A 19,489-nucleotide genomic window follows, 5' to 3' on the forward strand; every position below is an offset into this window, starting at 1 on the left:
GACAGCCAAGCCCCGTTCCGGACAGCAGAGACACGGAGCATTACCATGATTGATAATGCTCCGTGCCTCTCTGTGATCTTTTTACTACAAAATCACGGTGACAACTTTATCTCACAGTGATTATGTAGTAAAAAGGTCACAGAGAGGCACGGAGCATTATCAATCATAAAAATGCTCTGCGTCTCTGCAGTCCGGAACAGAGCTTGGCTGCCTTTGATGCAGCGGATTACCCGCATGGCATCCACTCGTGTGAAAGAGTCCTAAGTGCATGAGACCTCAGGAAGCAGTCACAGATTTTTGTGGTTGTTTATTGGGTGCCTAATCTGCATGAAAATCCACAGTAATCCCCATTCATATACAGCACAAATATCTGCTGAGATGGTAGGCATCTATGGCTCAATTTAAATGAAGGTTTGCAATGCAGTGGGGTAAAATGTGTGGCAAAATTTGCATGCATTAGGGATTTTGGGCCCAATAATCGGCCCCTGCAAGGGTGCTGCACAATAATCGGGTAAAACGATCCGAGGTGCAGACACCTCAATCATCGTCCCCAGGCAGCAGATCGTGCTGTCTAAACAGCCATCTGCTGCCCAGAAACAATGATTTTGTAAGGGGACGGGGAGTAAAAGCAGCGCTTTACCTCCACTTAACAAGCAGCTGATTGGCGGGAAGGAACGCTTCCTTCCCGACAATCGGCTGCTCATCGCTGCGCCTAAATGCAGCTTTCAGAGGACACTTCTGGCAAGAAGCAACCTAACAGAACAAACCGTGCACAGACAGACACTGGAACAGCAAGGAATGTTGAAGAATTGTGAATGCAGCTTTGGACTGGAACACATTCTGTAAATCACGATCAGTACAAGATAAGTGACGTAACACACAGCTGAGATACTCAAATATTTTAGTAGAAGAGGTATATATGTAATGTGTTCAAGGGTGAATGTACACTGGTGTTTTAACTCTCAGGTAGCTCAAATCATAAGCATTTAAGCTGACCATTCACATTAGATAAATGTCGGCCAACCATCTAATGTCCATCAGGGTCTCCTGACTTGGGGGAAAGAAGGATCGGGCAGTTGGATTTCAACAGCTCAATCCTTTCGTTCTCAAGGAGACAAGCTTCTGCCAGAGGAGTCTGGCAGCGGCTATTTCCTTTCTTTGTTCAGGGCACATGAAAGTTGGGAAAAAAAAGCTGCTTCGCTGACAGCTGTTTCCCATGATCTAGTCCATTGTGGGAATCACTCTCTGTGTTTGCGTGATCCTCCCGTTCTGGAACTACAGGAGCGCACTGTGTGCCTCTGTGTGACCTTACTAGTACAGGATCATACTGGCATAAAGCTGTCAGTATGAACCTGTAGAAGTAAGGTCATGCAGAGGCACACCGCATTATAATTCCTGATAATGCCATGCGCTACTACAAGTCCAGAACGGAGGATCACGTTCACACACAGGGTGCGATTCCCGCAATGGACTCGCTCGTGTGATCCAGCGCTAAGGTTAGGTTCACATCTGCAGCACGTAACTCTGGCAGTCTATTCTGGCAGTGGAACAGACTACTAGAGTTACCGCATCTGGCACTGCCGCACCCCTGTTGACTGTAATGGGATCTGACGGGTTTCTGGCCTTTCTATAATGACATCTGATGGTTTCCAGCATAAATGAAAGCATTACGCCAGGCAAATACCACTGCATGGAGTGGTATTTGTCCACCAGAGGGCCAGAATTGATGATGGAAACCTGACGGATCTCATTATAATTAATTAAATGGGGATCTGGCGGTGGCTGGCTATGCCAGATACAGTAACTGCCAGAAAAGACTATGTGAGTTAGGTGCCGGAGATGTTAACATAGCCTAATGTGTATGGCCAGCCTTCCTGTCTATGTCTGTTTAAATGTTGTTTATGTGTTTGCTAATATAGATAAAAATATATACTTTTAAAATTATTTCTAAAGTTATGAAATGTTATTATTTTCATCAGCAAAGCTGTTTTACAATGAATACACTGGATTAGTCCAGATAACATGCCTTCCAGTAGGTTTTAGCAGTTGTAGCAGATTTAATCAAAATGTGAAAATGAACCAATATTGTTTAAAAGGAATGTATCCCCTGTATTTTTCTACTAATTAAAATCAGATACTGATATTCTTTTTCTAATATGTTTTCATTTTGTGTAGATTTTATAATTCTATTCTATTTCTGTATGTTTCTTGAACAGTTTTTTTTTAACAGCATTCAGAGATATGCTTTACAACAGCCGCATGGACCATAGACACAATAGATTGGAGACATTTATCGATTTCTATGGGAGAGTGTTCTGGGCATGCTCTGTGACCTGTGCTGAGGTCAGTGTGCAGGGAGGGGGAGTAGATGGCCGTGTCAATCACCTACTGTAAACAGCATACACGTGTGTTATCTATATAGAGGTAGATTAAGACAACAGCACTCTTTTTAGATGCAGATTAGTAGTTTTATTCATAAGGCACCTATCACAACAACGTGATGTTTCCGTCAAAACATGACCTTTTTTTAACACTGAAGACAATGTAGAAAATACAGAATATTTAAATGACAACAAGTATGACATTAAGTATGAATACACTGCAACAAAACCATATGTTTGCATCAGGTCAATAACAAATTAACAAGCTTCGCTGTCTCAGCTCTGGATTCAGATCAAAAATTCATATTGGACTTATATAAATTCCACGGTAACGTCTGGATTAAGGCAATCAGAAATATACAGGATATTGAAAAACATCATGTCGCCTCCAGTGTGCAATAAAATGAACAGGTGCAATTATCCCGGCATTTTAATATATATATACGCACAGTCACATATCTAATAATCACAGTTAAGGATATAGATGTAAATTAGCAGAACCTATGCCTCCAAAAGGAATATACTGAGAGGTGAACCAAATAACAAAACACTAAGTGTTAAGCACAAAGAGCCAATGGTGGGATGAAACTCGCAGTGTGAAGGAACCGGGTGCCCTCATGTGGGATTGGACTCACCTAGCTGCCAGAAAGACAGATGAAATGAAGAAAATCTATGGGAATGGCAGGCTAAAGAATGGTGTGTCCACACCTCAGTGTAAGCAACTCCCTTTAAAATACCCGGGCAACGGAAATGGTCGCCGAAGGCGGAAGTGAGATTAGGTATAATGTGGGATGGCTATAATCATTAAACTTGCTGAAAACAAGAGTCTCCAGACAGAGATACAGACACATAGATATAGAGGAACATATAAAGTACCTTCCATCTACCCGGCGTGCCAGGTATGAGCCTGGCACGTTGGGAGCGTTCCATTGCGGAACGCAACCGGAAGAAGATTTAGACGTAGCTCAATTCAGTGGGTAGACTGCGCAATGGAGCGCACCGTATTGAAGTGTATTATGAAATTGATATAAGTCCAATATGAATTTTTGATCTGACTCCAGAGCTGAGACAGTGAAGCTTGTTAATTTGTCATTGACCTGATGCAAACATATTGTCTTGTTGCAGTGTATTCATACTTGATGTCATACTTGTTGTCATTTAAATATTCTGCATTTTCTACATGGTCTTCACGGTGTTTGAAAAAGGTCATGTTTTGGCCAAAACGTCACTTTGTTGTGAAAGTTGCCTTACGAATAAAACTACTAATCTGCATCTAAAAAGAGTGCTGTTGTCTTAGGCTACTTTCACACTAGCGTTCGTCGGTCCGCTCGTGAGCTCCGTTTGAAGGGGCTCACGAGAGGAGCAGAACGCTTCCGTCCAGCCCTGATGCAGTCTGAATGGATGCGGATCCGCTCAGACTTGCAGCGTTCAGCTGTCCGCCTGGCCGTGCGGAGGCGTGCGGATCCGTCCAGACTTACAATGTAAGTCAATGGGAACGGATCCGCTTGAAGATGACACCATATGGCTCAATCTTCAAGCGGATCCGTCCCCCATTGACTTTACATTGAAAGTCTGAACGGATCCGCTCAGGCTACTTTCGCACTTAGAAATTTTTCTAAGTTATTAATGCAGACAGATCCGTACTGAACGGAGCCTCCGTCTGCATTAATATGATCGGATCCGTTCAGAACGGATCCGATCAAGCGCAAGTGTGAAAGTAGCCTTAACCTACCATTCCATTTAGGCTGGGAGGCCATAACAACACGCACCTACACACTAGCAGACGAGTGCGCCACGCCTTTTCTATACATCTATATAGAGGTGTTCCTTTTCATTGTACACCTGATGAGATGACTGCTGAAAAGTGATCTTTAAGAACAGATGTATCAATCCATTGTGATAGTCACATGGAAAATGAAAAAGAAGAAGGAGACTCTGCATTGTGAAGGGACAGCAGGTCAGTCAATGGCTTAGATAGGATTCCGACCAGAGCAGTATGATGGTACGCTGCCGCCTCTGTCTCTGCAAAGTCAGACATGATTGGAAGTGTAGGATTTATTAGCAAAATCATATCTGAGGGGAAGAAAGAACCAAGATGGCAGACAACTGTGCATCAAATAAAACAAGTATACACAAGGCAAACACAAGAGCCTGTAATCATATGCTTTAAAGGGGTTGTCTGGGATTTACATATTGATGACCTGTCCCTATGATAGGCCATCAATATAAGATAGCTAGGGGTCCGACTCCTCCCAATCAGCTGTATGAAGAGGCTTAAGTGCTCCATGAGTGCTTAGGCCTCTTTCTAGGGCAGGGGTCAGCAACCTCCGGCACTCCAGGTGTTGTGAAACTACATCTCCCATCATGCACACTTGCTTGGCTGTTTTTTAAACTCCCACACAAGTGCATGCTGAGTTGTAGTTTGACAAAAGCTGCAGTGCCGAATGTTGCCGGTCCCTGTTCTAGGCCAGGTGACGTCACGTTCATTAGTCCCATAGGCTAGGCGCAGCTCAACCCCATTTAAGTGAATGAGGCCGAGCTGCAAGCTCAAGTACAATGTATGGCGCTGTGCTTGGTAAACTAAGAGCAGCTCATGGGACTGCTGCTGCCTCATCAAACAGCTGATCGGCGGGGATGCCGGGAGTCATTGATAATCTAATCTGAGGATAGGTCATCAATAATGTAAATCCTGGACAACCTCTTTAATAATGTCCTATACTGCATTACATAGGTGGAAAAAAAAAATTGCGGAGTGCTTATTTAAAGTAGAACTCCAGCTAAAAAAAATATTCTCTGACCTGTTAGAAAGATGCATGATGTAATCTGTAGTGACTGTATTTGTGAGTTATCCCCTCTCTTCTGATCCTTAGCTGTATCATGTGACCAACTCTCTGATCTCCAACTGACACAGGACAGGAAGTCAGTCACTTCTCTATTCATTCCTCTGAGACTGAGGCTCCCATAGGAATACATAGAGAAACTGACTTCCTGTCCGCACATAAGACGCTGTGTTTAAAAGTCTGATTGCTGGTCACATGACACAGCTGAGAAGCAGAAGGGAGGTTATAACTCACAAATACAGTTACTGATGAGAAGATTACGTTCACTACAGATTACTTCATGTACCTTTCTAGCAGGTCAGAGAATAACATTTTTTGCGGGAGTTCTCATTTTTGCATCAGTATTTATAAGCCAAAAATGGGAGTGGAACCCACAAAGAAAGAAATATAATGGAAAGATCTGTTCCTCTTCTGTGCTTTGAACCCAGCTCTGGTTCTCGCTGAAACAAAATACTGACCAAAATATGTAAGACTTGAAGAGCTGCAAGTTAAAGGTTGACTGCTGAGGCCTGTGATTGGCCACAGCGTTCATGTGTCCAAGCCAGCTCCCGATCCTGCAGGAGAAGCGGCCGGGAACAGAGCAGCAGCAGGAACATGGACAGGTTCTCCAAGGCCAGACATTCTCTGTAATATTTATTGGTGGGATAAACCACTTAATAACTTACTGCCCTTATGATAAAAAAAATAAAAATAACCAAAGTACATTGTGAGCTCAATATGCCTCACAGCGAAAAAATTGTAATGTAACGACTACACAAAATGCACAGACCTAACACTTCTTACAATTAGCAGTCTGCTACAATTTTACCCAGTCTATGCAATCTTCGGTGAGCGTAAAGGGTTTCTACCAGTACCACCTCATTTGGACCTAATTAGCTGTCAGACACTAGCAATCTGCTAGTGTCTGCTCTACCTAACCATGCTATTCTAAGACCTTTGCGTGCAGCCGTTAAACAAAAAAAAAACTACTTTTATTGCTATGCAAATGAGCCTCTAGGTGTTATGGGGGCATCTTTTCAGCACCTAGAGGCTCCGTCTACTCACCCTGTATTCTGCCCCGCTCGTCCGTCAAGCCCGCCCATCTCCTCTAGATTGCCAGCCTCCATCTCATCCATCGGCCGAATTCTCGCGCCTGCGCCGTGTGCGTCTGTATTCGGCGCAGGCAGTCAGACAGTCACTGCGCCTGCACCGAATACAGACGCACACGGCGCAGGCGCGAGAATTCGGCCGATGGATGAGATGGAGGCTGGCAATCTAGAGGAGATGGGCGGGCTTGACGGACGAGCGGGGCAGAATACAGGGTGAGTAGACGGAGCCTCTAGGTGCTGAAAAGACACCCCAATAGCAAAATAGGTAAATAGATAATACAACCATCATGCTCGTTCGCCTAGGGGTGATTTTTACACTTACCCACAGGATGCTGCTGCTGCCGCCGCCGTCTTCGGTACTCTCCGCTGGGGACTCCAAGATGGCGCTTGGTCCGGATGTCTACAAGCTCAAGTTCTCGCGATTCTTCTGAGAACTTGAGCTCCCTCTCCCTGGCTAAGAGCGGGGCGCTGCGATTGGATACGCTTGCTGCCAGGGAGAAGATAACCGCGCCCAGCAGAACTAAAATGTCAACGCCTACTATAACCAAGTTGCCTCACTAGCAGATCGCTAGAGTCTGACAGCTAATTAGGTCCAAATTAGGTGGTAGAAACCCTTTAAAGAGGACCTTTCATCTGAAAAAAGTGTGTGGAATTTTTATACTACCTTATCGGGCTGCTTCCACTGATGTCCGAAAACTTTGCTCCCCGTTTGTTTCGTTGCCTCATATGCAAATGAGGCGACTTGGTTATAGTAGGCGTTGACATTTTAGTTCTGCTGGGCGCGGTTATCTTCTCCCTGGCAGCGAGCGCATCCAATCGCAGCGCCCCGCTCTTAGCCAGGGAGAAGGAGCTCAAGTTCTCACGAGAATTGCGAGAACTCGAGCTTGTAGACATCCGGACCGAGCGCTATCTTGGAGTCCCCAGCGGAGAGCATCGAAGAAGACGACGGTGGCAGCAGCAGCATCCTGTGGGTAAGTGTAAAAATCACCCCTAGGCGAACGAGCATGATGGTTGTATTGTCTATTTACCTCCCATAATCCCCTAAGGCAACAAGCAGACATTTGCTAATAAGTATGTGACTCCATAACTACCCCCCTAAGGCAACGAGCATGTTGGGGGTTATAGTGCCTACCCCATAACTGCCCCCCTATGGCAACAAGCATGTTGGGGTTATACTGCATACCCTATAACTGGCCCCCTAAGGCAACGAGCATGATGGGGGTTATAGTGCCTACCCCATAACTGCCCCCCTATGGCAACGAGTATGTTGGGGGTTATACTGCATACCCCCATAACTGGCCCCCTAAGGCAACGCGCATGTTGGGGGTAATAGTGCCTACCTCATAATTGCCCCCCTAAGGCAACGAGCATGATGGGGGTTATAGTACCTACCCCATAACTTCTCCCCTATGGCAACGAGCATGTTGGGGGTTATACAGCATACCCCATTACTGACCCCCTAAGGCAACGAGCATGTTGGGGGTTATACAGCATACCCCTTAACTGGCCCCCTAAGGCAACAAGCATGTTGGGGGTTATAGTGCCTACCCCATATTTGCCCCCCTAAGGCAACGAGCATGATGGGGATTATAGTGCCTACCCCATAACTGCCCCCCTATGGCAACGAGCATGTTGGTTATACAAAAAACAAAAACCAACTTGGACAGCAACCATGCTGGTACTACTTTGAACAACAACTCCCTTGTATTCTGAACATGCTTTGTTGATTACAGTTTACTATTATACTCATCATGTTCAACAAGGGAGATATGTTGTCCACTGTGGGCAATATTACTGAAGCCATTTATACCATCTCTGCTTACTAATGGCTAAGGGCTAAATAATTTTATTCATTTTCGTCCAAACAAGTTGTCTCAATGTCTAACCATCTGTCTTTGTATAGTAATGTATTTTTTTTTTCATGCCCCACTGATATCAGTTCCTCTTTTTTGTAAATTATATCTCGGACTTCATCTAGATCGTGGAAGAGCACAAAACAGTAAAGTGGAAACTACCTATTAAAATGGTTAACGAGGGCGTGAGTTGGGGAGTAATTATTTCAATAAAGTGGTTACAAACATGGCTATTTGTCATCTTGCTATTCAATACTTGCAGTGGTAGTAATGGGTGCCTCTGTACAGACGCTCCCATCACTATGACAGGGTCTTATTGTCGGCCAGAGTGTTTTTGATTGTGACAACTGTGCTGACAGTAAACCTTAACTTAATTACCCTGGTACCCAAAGCCCCAGTGGTGCCGTCAAGCCTGAAACCATCTGATGTGATGGTTTCTCTCTTGGGGCGGCTGCGGGCTGTTATTACTAGGCTGAGAGGGAGCCAAAAACCATGGACCTTCTCACCCTAAGAATGGCAGACCACAGCTGTTGGTTTACCTTTGGCTGGTTATAATTTTTTTGGGGGGGGGGCATTTTTGGGGGGGCATTTTGGTTTAAAAAAGGTATTGGGGCCCACCCTTTTATCATAATCTGCCACGGATGACCCAAACGATTATAACACATTGTTTTCACCCAAAAGGCGAGCTTGTGGGACAATGGGGTTATGGAGGATTGTTTGTACTCCGGCTCGCGCTGTATTCTTCTCTGCCAGCTGTGAAAAACTGCTAATAATACTCCCTTTACCAACTATTACATTACAGCTGCTTCCGTTTTTAACACTGCAAGTAATTGTTCCAAATACAAACTAGCCATGTTTGAGATTAACCACTATATTGAAATATACGCTCCACTGCAACCACCGTCTCATTGTTATAGTTTTTTACCTCTACTACACTCTTTGTTTCTGTGCTAATTAGCTATGAAACAATGCAAGTATTATTTTGAAAACGCACTGATGTCAACTGTCATATTACAGTAATAACACAATGCCAATAGCCCCTATTGCTGGTTTTATGGGGACAGTTGAGAGAAGACTTTGGGAGGTTTAGTAGTAGATATACCAAAAGGGATAACACCACTTCTTTTTACAATGGTGGGTGACTATACGGATGAGATCAACCACGCTTGCAGTTACTAAATTCTAGTGGCAACACACACCAACTTAGTAAATATGTAATTTTTTTATTAATATGCCAACCACCATAAAAACATTTTTTATTATTTTTATCAGGTCTAAAAATGGATGGTGTCAATGAGCAAGTACCAAAAAAAAGAAAGAAGAAAGTAAAATATTTTTTTTAACAATTTTTGTGGTTTTATTTGGTCAAATAATAATACTATAAGGCTGTTGATTGACCATTTGTAATTGTCCTGTCTAGTTGGAATGGCTGAAGAAGCGTCTTAAAAGGAAAATATGGTGACCCTGATAATTCCGAACCATGTTTTCCTGAAAATCCCACACGTTCTACAATCAATGAGGAGAATATTGAAATAGAGTCGGAAAACAGAAATAGAAATAACATATGGTGTACTTGTACAAATTGTGAACCAATGCAGACTGCTGTAGAATCAATATGTTGCAAAGAAGTCTCAAATATTGAACCATATCTTGAAGAAATGGGATGTATAATTGAACATGATTACTTTCATCAATTTTGTCAAGATCGAGGAAGGGTGGAGGTCTCAATGCGTGCAATAGGTCAAGTAATGCATCCTCCTCCAGATAAAAATTTAAATAGGTTAGCAAATTTATGTCACTTACGGTTTACCATAATAAGTGTATTGATGTCAACACATGCTTCCTAAATATTTTTTCAATTCCTTTTTGATAAGGCTACTTTCACACTTGTGGCTGACTGATCCGGCAAGCAGATCCGTTGCCTGAACTGCCTGCCTGATCAGTCAAACTATATGCAAACGCATGTTATTTTTTCAGACTGATCAGGCATTTTTCAGACTGATCAGGTATGAAAAATGCCTGATCAGTCATAAAAATGCATTGCAATACCGGATCAGTTTTTCCGGTGTCATCAGGCAAAGATTATTTTTTTTTTTCACATTTGTAAAGGCCTGCGCATGCACACACCGGAAGGACGGATCTGGCATTGCGGTATTTTGATTGCCGGATACAGGCATGTCTTCAATTTTTTTGTCCGGAGATAAAACCATAGCATGCTGCGGTATTATCTCTGTCTTGATCATTCAAAAAGACTGAACTGAAGACATCCTGATGCATCCTGAATGAATTGCTCTCCATTCAGAATGCATGGGGTTAAAACTGATCAGTTCTTTTCAGGCATAGAGCCCCTAGGACATAACTCTATGCCGGAAAAGAAAAACGCTATTGTGAAAGTTGCCTAAATTGAATACAATTAGTACTTGTATTTCAACTAAATAATATAATTTTTTTTTACAGGCTTTTAAGAAAAACAGCTTATCGTGGATTCATGGCTATCTTGATGTGGGCAAAAGACGACCAATTCCATCTTCTGCTGTCTCTGTAATAAGAACAGTATTTCCAGACCCAGACCAAGACTATTGAGGATTTCTGATGTTCAGAGAAGAGCCAGCGGAGTATATTGCCATGGAGTAAAGTTGTTAATTTGTTGCTTTTTGTTCAATAATGTATAATAAAAAAATATATATTTGAAATACTTCTAAATTTTGTTAATTTAAAAATAAAACTTTGGGGCTTCTGGTTCCGGCGCTGGTATGAGGAGACGCGCTTAGCGGAGCTCCGCCACCTTCCCGAACAGCTTCACCCTCCGATTACCGCCTACGGGCTCAATTAACCACACGAAGTGTGGTAAGTGTCGGCAGACAGCGCAGTGTGTATGGAGAGGTACCTGCTACGTAGCGGGAAGAAGCCGGAGGACGGAGAAGAGTCGCGGCCGGAGCGGCTGCATATAGAGGCCAAGATGGCGGCCGAGATTGAGACCACGCCGCGGGTGGTTGAATTGAATCTGCCCCTGCTATCCTCACAGGAGGACTTGTTTCAGCCCACCCCGCTACCAGCTGCGGATCTGAAGAGGCTGGCGATAGAGGTTGCGGCCCACCTGGCACCTGATCTTAAATCCACGCTGGCAGCGACGATACAGGAATCCCTTACAGAGCTGCAGGAAGCTTACAATCAACAGGGGTACCGCATAGATGAACTTGAGCAGAGGACGTCATGCGTGGAGGAAGACATGCAAGGAACACAATCGCGAATGAAAGTGCTGATGCAGACGGTGAATGAGTTAAAAGAGAAGGTTGATGACCTTGAAAACCGCTCACGCCGCAGTAACCTCAGGTTGGTGGGTCTCCCAGAGGACAAACCGGGCTCAGAGCTTAAACACATCTGTGAGTCAGAACTCCCCAGAGTGTTGGGACTGTCGATTCCCCGCAAAGTGGAAAGAGCGCATAGATTGGGGTCACTGCAGAACCCTCCTGAGGGATCTAAGGAGGTATCTAACCGTTCGCAGAGGGGCAGACAGGTTATAATAAAATACCTTGATTTCTCTGACAAGGAGGACATTATACGCGCTTTCAGGGCGCGAAAAGAGCCTCTAACTTATAGGGGGCAAAAGATCATGCTTTTCAATGATTACTCGGCAGTGATCACAAAGAAAAGGAGAGGTTTCAGTGAAATATGCACGTCACTGTTCCAGAGGAAGATCCGTTTTCAGCTACTGTATCCGGCAGTTTTAAAAGTGAAGTGCGCTGATGGAGTCTACAGGAACTTTAATAACGCCTCAGATGCTGTAGCTTTTTTTTCACAAGGCCCATATCTCACAGAAGCTGAGGATCCGGTGGAAAAGGGGAGAAGAGGATCACAGAGTCCACAATCTGGATCGCAAGGGACTTCCAGAGACAAGTCGCAAAGGAAGGATGAGGGCTTGCACTTCTCGTCTGGCAATCAGCGGAAGCAGCGAAAATGAGGGGTGCTATGCTCTATACCTATACACCGCCATAAAAGGGGATGCAAGAAGTCAATGAGGGGGCTGAAGGATCTGGTGTTTTCAATCCTCCATTGTAAGCTAACCAGGGGGAAATGTGTGGGATTGTAAGATGGTACCAGAAAAAAGTAAGGCCCAGGATGTAATGTTTGGTTCACTTGCCTTTACAGGCTACTCAGGGATGTTTTTCTATGTTCTTTTTTCATGTTTTAGTTAGGTTAGTTTTGTCCTGCCAATCTTTATGTCTCATACAAATGACAGCGGGGGGAAGAACCTTCTAAAAATGTGGGATGATGATTAAGATTGTAACGTGGAACGTCAAGGGCCTGCGCTCCCCGCAGAAACGCATAATGGTGCTGCGCCATCTCAAGCGTTTGAGGGCCGATATTGCGGTTCTGCAGGAAACACATCTCCTAGAGGCGGATTTTATAAGAATGTCAAGGCTGTGGGTGGGCAAAGTCTATGGATCTCCGGCTATACAGGGCAAGGTGGGTGTAATCACTCTGGTGCACAGGAATTTACTGCATAGGGTACAAGGCTACGCTGCTGATGATGAGGGCAGGGTGTTGATACTAACATTGAAAGATGGGAGCAGAAATCTCAACATATATAATGTATATGCACCCAATGTATTGCAAGATCTTTTTTTTTGCCTGCCTGAGAGATAAGATACTGGCAGATCAGGTGGGTAGCATCTTGGTGGGAGGGGATTTTAATGCCACAATGGTGGAAAGCGAGGATCGTAAGCAGTCAGGGTCGGTGAAGAGTAGAGTCCATGGGAGGAGTGGGGTTTTGTCTTCTCTTGCAGAGGACACTGCTATGGTGGATACCTGGCGGATGTCACATCCGGATGAAAGACTTTACCCACTTCTCCCATGCGCAAAACTCGTGGTCTCGTATAGACTACTGGTTTGCTAAGTCAGAACTTCTATCCGAGAGTTAGCGAGGTAGCTATCGAAAATCTGGTGATCTCAGACCATTCGCCAGTGGTTTTGACTTTGGCGGATATGGAACCGAGAGAGGCAGAATATATCTGGAAATTCCATCTTTCCTAGCTGAGGATGAGACTTTTGTAGAATTACTTCAGGGTTGGTGGCTGTAATACAGTACTACCAACCAGGAACATGAATCTGACCCTCTTCTTTTTTGGGAAGCAGGCAAGTCAGTTCTACGAGGCAGACTGATAGCATACATAACAGGTCTCAAGAAAGCTACGAAGACACAATTTGTTAAGTGTAGTCAGGCAGTCCAGTGTTGTTACAAGACTTTTGTGCAATCTCCTTCGTCTGAGAACAAAGACAAATGGGTTGCAGCTAGGGGGGAGTTTGAGCTCTGGGCAAGGAGAAAGGAGAGCTTCCACACAGCTAGGTGGGAATTGGAGCTGCACAAGTTCGGTAACAAGGCAAGTAAGCTCCTGGCAAATTTGGCTATGGGGCGTAGGCAAACAGCCCCAATCACCCATTTACGCGACTCTGCAGGAAAGTTGAGGTCCCAACCCCCCGACATATTGAAAATCTTTAGAAGTTACTACTCTGACCTGTATAGTAGACCTCCTGACAATGTAGTGTTAGACCCCAGTTTATTGGAAGGCTTAAATCTCTGAGTGGTAGCACAGGAGGACCTGGATCAGCTTAACAGGCCCATCATGGAAGAGGAAATTTTGAGGACGATAGCACAGTTACCTGGGAATAAGGCGCCGGGACCAGATGGCTATTCGGGTGACTTCTACAAAGCCCTTAAAGTACAAGTGTCGCCGGTACTATCTAAATTGGGAAATGTTCTTTTGCAGGGGGGGAGGCTATCTGCTCAAATGAACATGGCACACATACGCATGCTCCCTGAGGAGGGTAAGCCAGCAGAGGACCCCGCGTCATACAGACCTATATCCCTCATCAATCAGGATGTTAAAATCCTCTCGAAGCTTATGGCCAATAGATTAGCATGCATCCTCCCGAGCCTGATCAGCCCATCACAGGTTGGTTTCATTAGGAACCGGTCAGCGGTCATCAACATCCGTCGAGTATTGGCGGTCTTAGATGAGGTGGGTCGGAGAGAGGGAGAGGGTTCGGGGGCCTCCATAGTCACTCTGGACGCTGAGAAAGCTTTCGATAAAGTCCACTGGGAGTGGCTGTGGAGGGTGCTGGACAAATTTGGGGTGAGAGGATCTTTCAGGGAGTACCTTTCTCAGCTCTACACAACACCTATGGCCAGGATTGGCATGCAGGGTTTTCTTTCTGACCCTTTTAGCTTGCATAGGGGAACCAGGCAGGGGTGTCCCTTATCCCCTTTATTGTTTGACCTGGCGGTGGAGCCACTGGTTCGTCTACTAAACTCGGGTGGGATTTTTGAGGGTATAAGAATAGGGAACTCTGAACTGAAAGCCATTTTTTTTGCAGATGACATACTCTTATTTATGGATAACCCCATGTCAGAGCTACAGGCAGTATTGAGCAGCATTGCAAAATTTGGTCAGTTCTCAGGATTTACGATAAATACAGCCAAGTGTGCTCTTCTACAACTAGGGAGGGGGGAAACAAGAATGAGGCCTGGGAGTACTATAGAGGGGATACCGGTGGCTAAAGACCACATTACATACTTAGGAATCAAGATAGGTCCTAGGGCAGAATCCCTGTATGGTCTGAACTATACCCCCTTATTACGCAAGGTGACTAGTGAGCTGCGTAGGTGGCAGAACCTACCCCTACCCCTGTTAGGCAGAATTCAGACTTCTTTATCCTCTCCAGACATTACCCTTGCTGATTAAGCATGTGGACGTCAGCAGGTTTCATGGTGAGGTGACATGCTTTATCTGGAAGGGAAAGAGACCACGAATAGGTCTGAGGAAGCTGATGGCCCTTAAACTGAAAGGGGGGATGAATATGCCAGACGTCAGGATGTATAACCATGATTGTCTTCTCAGACACATTATTGATTGGCTGCGTCACACAAGTTTCCACTCTGATTATACTTTAGAGAGGGAACTTTGCGCACCTTGGGATCCTTGCACTCTGTTGCACACGGCCTTGAGAGCCCTACCCATGCATCTGAGGAACTCGATTATTTTCCGCCACACATGGGCAGCGTGGAGAATTATTAGGAAGAATCTGCAACTCTGTCAGAAAGTCTCAAAATTTTTACCTTTGTGGGGGCATCCGGAATTTGAGCAGGGAAGGAGGAATGCTCTGTTTAAGGAATGGAAGCAGAAAGGAATACTGACGGCCCAGCAATTGTTGCATAAGACTGAGAATAGATGGCTATCATGTCAAGAGGTTAGGGACGTTTATCACCTGAGTCCTTTTCAAACTATTCAATACTCCCAGGTTAATAAATTCTTAACTGATAGGTTGAGGGATGTCTCCAAGGAAAGGACGACAAATGAATTTGACAAGATAGTAATGAGGGGTACAGGACCACAATCCATCTCTTTATTATACTCCCAATTACGGGAGATTTTGGGGGACGGCCTGCCACACCTGGCTTTTCACCCGTGGGCCCGTGTATTAGAGGACAGTGAGGCAGGAGAGAAGATTTTAAAGGGCTGGTGGGCAATGAGGAACTCAGTCATAAATGAAACCTGGAGGGACACTCATTTCAGGATAATGCATAATGCCATTTATGCTTTTAATCTCCCGGCAGGTCCCAATAAGCCGGACAGGATCACTAGCTGCCCAAAATGTAAGGAAATGCACACTGACCTATTCCATGGTCTATGGTCCTGCCCACAAATACAAGATCTATGGAACCAGGTGGCCCAGATAGCAAAGGATAGTTGGAATCTGACAGCCCCGCTAAGCCCTGTGACCTTTCTTTTTCATTATTGGGAGGAGTTGAAGGATGGGGTCCCTCTGGAACGTAGGCTACCGACCCTCTTCCATGCACTCTGTATGGTAGCTAAAAGGAGCATTTTACAACACTGGCTCCGGCCCTCGGTTCCCTCTAGGGATGACATTTTAGCTTCTCTTAAAGAGTTACTGACTTTGGAGCGAGGGGATGTTATAAAGCATAAGGAAGGGAAGGGAGGCAAATTTCTAAAGAAATGGAGAGGCTTTCTGACACAGTTTTTCTCTGACTCCGAAATTGAGCATGTCATGAGACCCTTCACATTAACAAAGTGGTATCTGGAGGAGCAGTTGAAAGGGACGCTAGGCCGCTTGGCACAATAACAGGCTTCTTATAACAGCCTGTGATGTTACTAGTATGTTGAGGTCATACTTCTAGCCCATGTCTGTCGAAAGGTATGGTGAATGTTCTGGCAGGACGACGGTTAGTTTTGCTTTGGGGTTGGGGGGAGGGGTGACTGGGTTTTCTCAGATCTAGGGAGGGGGGGGCCTTTAATTGAAGGGTTTTGAGAATAATTAAAGTAGAGGGCAAATTGTCTTGAGTCTTTACTGTATACATAGACATCAATATATGTTTCCTGAAAATGATCTGTAACAAACATGCAATGCTTTGGAATTGTACTTTATGTATGTCCTTTCTTTGGAAAATAAAATTTTCTTGGAAAAAAAATAAAAATAAAACTTCATTTTGAAAAATATAACAAGAGTTAAGGATTTGTCACTTAAAATTGTCACGACCGCTATCCCAGCAGCAGTCGTGTCGCACCAGACGGAGGGGAAGGGGGACCCTTATCTACGGATGGGAAATAGAACAGTCACCCCTGACTAACCCTAAGCTGGCACCTAGACGGGGTGTGAACCCGTGCGGCGAGCAGGATGCCTAAACCCTCAGTCACCCTAACAAGACTAGACTGGGGAAAGGCAGATGGGAACACTAGTCACCATCACTCATGTCTAGGAGAACAACAGGGGAAGACAGCAACAAACAAACAAACAATCTATAACATAGATAGACTTATCCAGTCACCAGCAGAGAAGGTGATCTCAATAACGACAGTCCACGCCAGACAAGAGCGCCACAGCAATACCGTCAAACGATCTCCTTCAAAGGTCAGAATAGCACTGGAAGTAAGGACTATATCTGGCAATCACTGCAAGTGAAACTGAAACTAATATAGTAGCTGGGAGTGGCAGACAGGACTCACCTGAGAAGGATCCCTACAAACTCCCAGTCAGGACAAAAAGGTTCACAAGGCAAAACCCGGATGACATACCCTGAACCACGGAGCAAACTCACAAGCTATCGCGAGTAGCAAGTCGCTGCGACCTTCTCCTCCCAGACCTGTCTGGATCAGTCACAGTCGTGACAAAAATATAAAAAGGGAATGACTTATGTCAACTCTGAACATAATCTTAATACAATTTTTATATTGGGTTGAGTTGGTTATAAGCGCCGTGCTCTCTGATAAACAGCTATATACATCGCTGTGTTCTGTCCTGTCTAGGCAAGCCAGGGGGTTTCCATGTTCTCGGCCTGTGTACAAAGGTAATTGTTAGTCAGCAAAAGTATAGGAAAACACTGGCTGTAGAAAGAAAAAGATAAACACTCTAGCTCAAAAACATTTTCTATTGGCATGCACCTACCGCAGAGTCGCAGTGAAAAACAAAAGCACGCCAAGGCTAAAGAGATGATCTCCTCCGCTCAATCAATCCACCTGTTAAAAAAAATAAAAAGGGGTGGAAAAATTGATACGACAGCTTTTTAATCAGAAAGCTTGGTTATGTTCATGTTACTCTTTTCTCACCTGTTGTAAAATTTGCTTTGTCCCCTCAAGGCAAGCCAGGGGGTATCCATTTTCTCCGCCTGTGTACAAAGGTAATTGTTAGTCAGTGAAAGTATGTGAAAACACTGGCAGTGGAAAGAAAAACAAACACTCTAGCTCAAAAACATTTTCTATTGGCATTAAACCTACCGTAGAGTTTATATGAACAATCGCACGCCACGGCTAGAGAGATGCACCCCTCCACTCAGTCAATCCACCTGTTAAAATAATAAAAAGGGTGGGAAAATGATACAACCGCTTTTGAATCAGAAAGCTTGGTTGTATTCACGTTACTCTTTTCTCACCTGTTGTACAATTTTTGTTATGTCCTGTCAAGGCAAGCCAGGGGGTATCCATGTTCTCTGCCTGAGTACAAAGTTAATTGTTAGTCAGTGAAAGTATGTGAAAACACTGGCTGGGGAGAGAAAAACAAACACTCTAGCTCAAAAACATTTTCTATTGGCATTAAACCTACCGTAGAGTTTCTTTGAACAATAGCACGCCACGGCTACAGAGATGTACTCCTCCACTCAGGAAATATAAAACTTTCAATCTGCAAACAGATAATCACTTTACAAAAAGCTATTTTTCACAAAAATAAAAACCAGCAAACAATCAAAAACAAGAAAGCAACGGCTTAGAAACAATAGATTTTGGATGGAACTGAAAACTTAAATTGTTGTTTTTTTGGATAAATAACCTGTCAATAATTATTACTTGCCAAACAGAGACCAATGTTGACGTAGAACGTCTTCTTTTTTTGGGCCGCTCAACATTTGCAATGTTTGGTGAAAGATCCGGTGTCCGACTATTTAATTCTGATGTGATCTCTCCTAAAGCTATTTTCAAACATTCGGCTAAAAAATTTTCAACATGTTCGACGCTCATTGGTTCATAAACGTTTTTCACCATCCAGCGTTTTTTTCCCTTTGGAAGTATTAATTTTGTTTGTCTTGTACCTATGGGTGCTAAGACAGATGTTGGTACTTGAACAACTGCTTGTTGTCTTCCCAGATTATTATGCGCTAAACTTGATAGTTCTGGCTTCCATGACATCAATTCCAAAATGTATTCTATTTGTACGAAACTTTAATACTAAACTGTGGAAGGCTTCAACTGTCCGGTGTGGCAATTTCTGATCAAGTGTGGAACATCGCTGCCGATTTGTTTATTTTGGATGATCTCCTCCAGTCTAGGAAAAGCAGTACTCTCTTTTTTGAGCCATAATACTGAAGGGTTTTAATTTAATTCTTCATGGGAACATTTTTTGCAGTGTTCTCCATTTTCCCACTCGTGCATGTCTGTGATAGAGAACAGAATTCCAATGTTCCCTGAAGAAAACCTCATCGTGGTCACATGTTTTTACACTCCACCAGAAGTGGTTCACTATCTTATCATTCCAGGGTCTCAGTTCCTGTCCAGCAATTCCGTTACTTGCCTTTAACAATTCTTTTTAATAAACTTTGAGTAATGCCAAATGTTAAACTGATGATTTTTCATTGTACAACTCGCGCATCAACTTTTGTATACTGACATGTCGATCAGAGACAAAAAGACACATACGTCAAAGCTGTTGTTAATTACTCTTTCCATTACAGTTTTGAAACCAAACTTCTACATAGCAACTGAAGAACTGCACTGGCTTCGATGCACTACTTCAAAATCAATAATTTTTTCTGTGTACAG

The 19,489-nt window shown here is 44.1% G+C and overlaps 1 long non-coding RNA gene across 2 annotated transcripts in view; it reads right to left on the reverse strand.

Annotated features, from left to right (window-relative positions):
• The window catches only part of LOC122933764, a 38,804-nt gene extending 20,661 nt beyond the window's left edge, over positions 1-18,143 (reverse strand). The window contains exons 1-5 of one of the 2 annotated variants that reach the window (XR_006388552.1): positions 18,109-18,143; positions 17,954-18,021; positions 17,786-17,844; positions 17,625-17,695; positions 17,352-17,514 (exon numbers count right to left, since the gene is read on the reverse strand). This is a non-coding gene — a long non-coding RNA (uncharacterized LOC122933764). Of the gene's footprint in view, positions 1-17,351; positions 17,515-17,624; positions 17,696-17,785; positions 17,845-17,953; positions 18,022-18,108 lie in introns of those variants that run through there. The other variant, XR_006388553.1, reaches the window with a different exon arrangement.
• Between the last annotated feature and the right edge of the window lie 1,346 nt (positions 18,144-19,489).

This window comes from Bufo gargarizans, chromosome 4 (assembly GCF_014858855.1).
Source record: "Bufo gargarizans isolate SCDJY-AF-19 chromosome 4, ASM1485885v1, whole genome shotgun sequence".
Taxonomy (NCBI): Eukaryota; Metazoa; Chordata; class Amphibia; order Anura; family Bufonidae; genus Bufo; species Bufo gargarizans.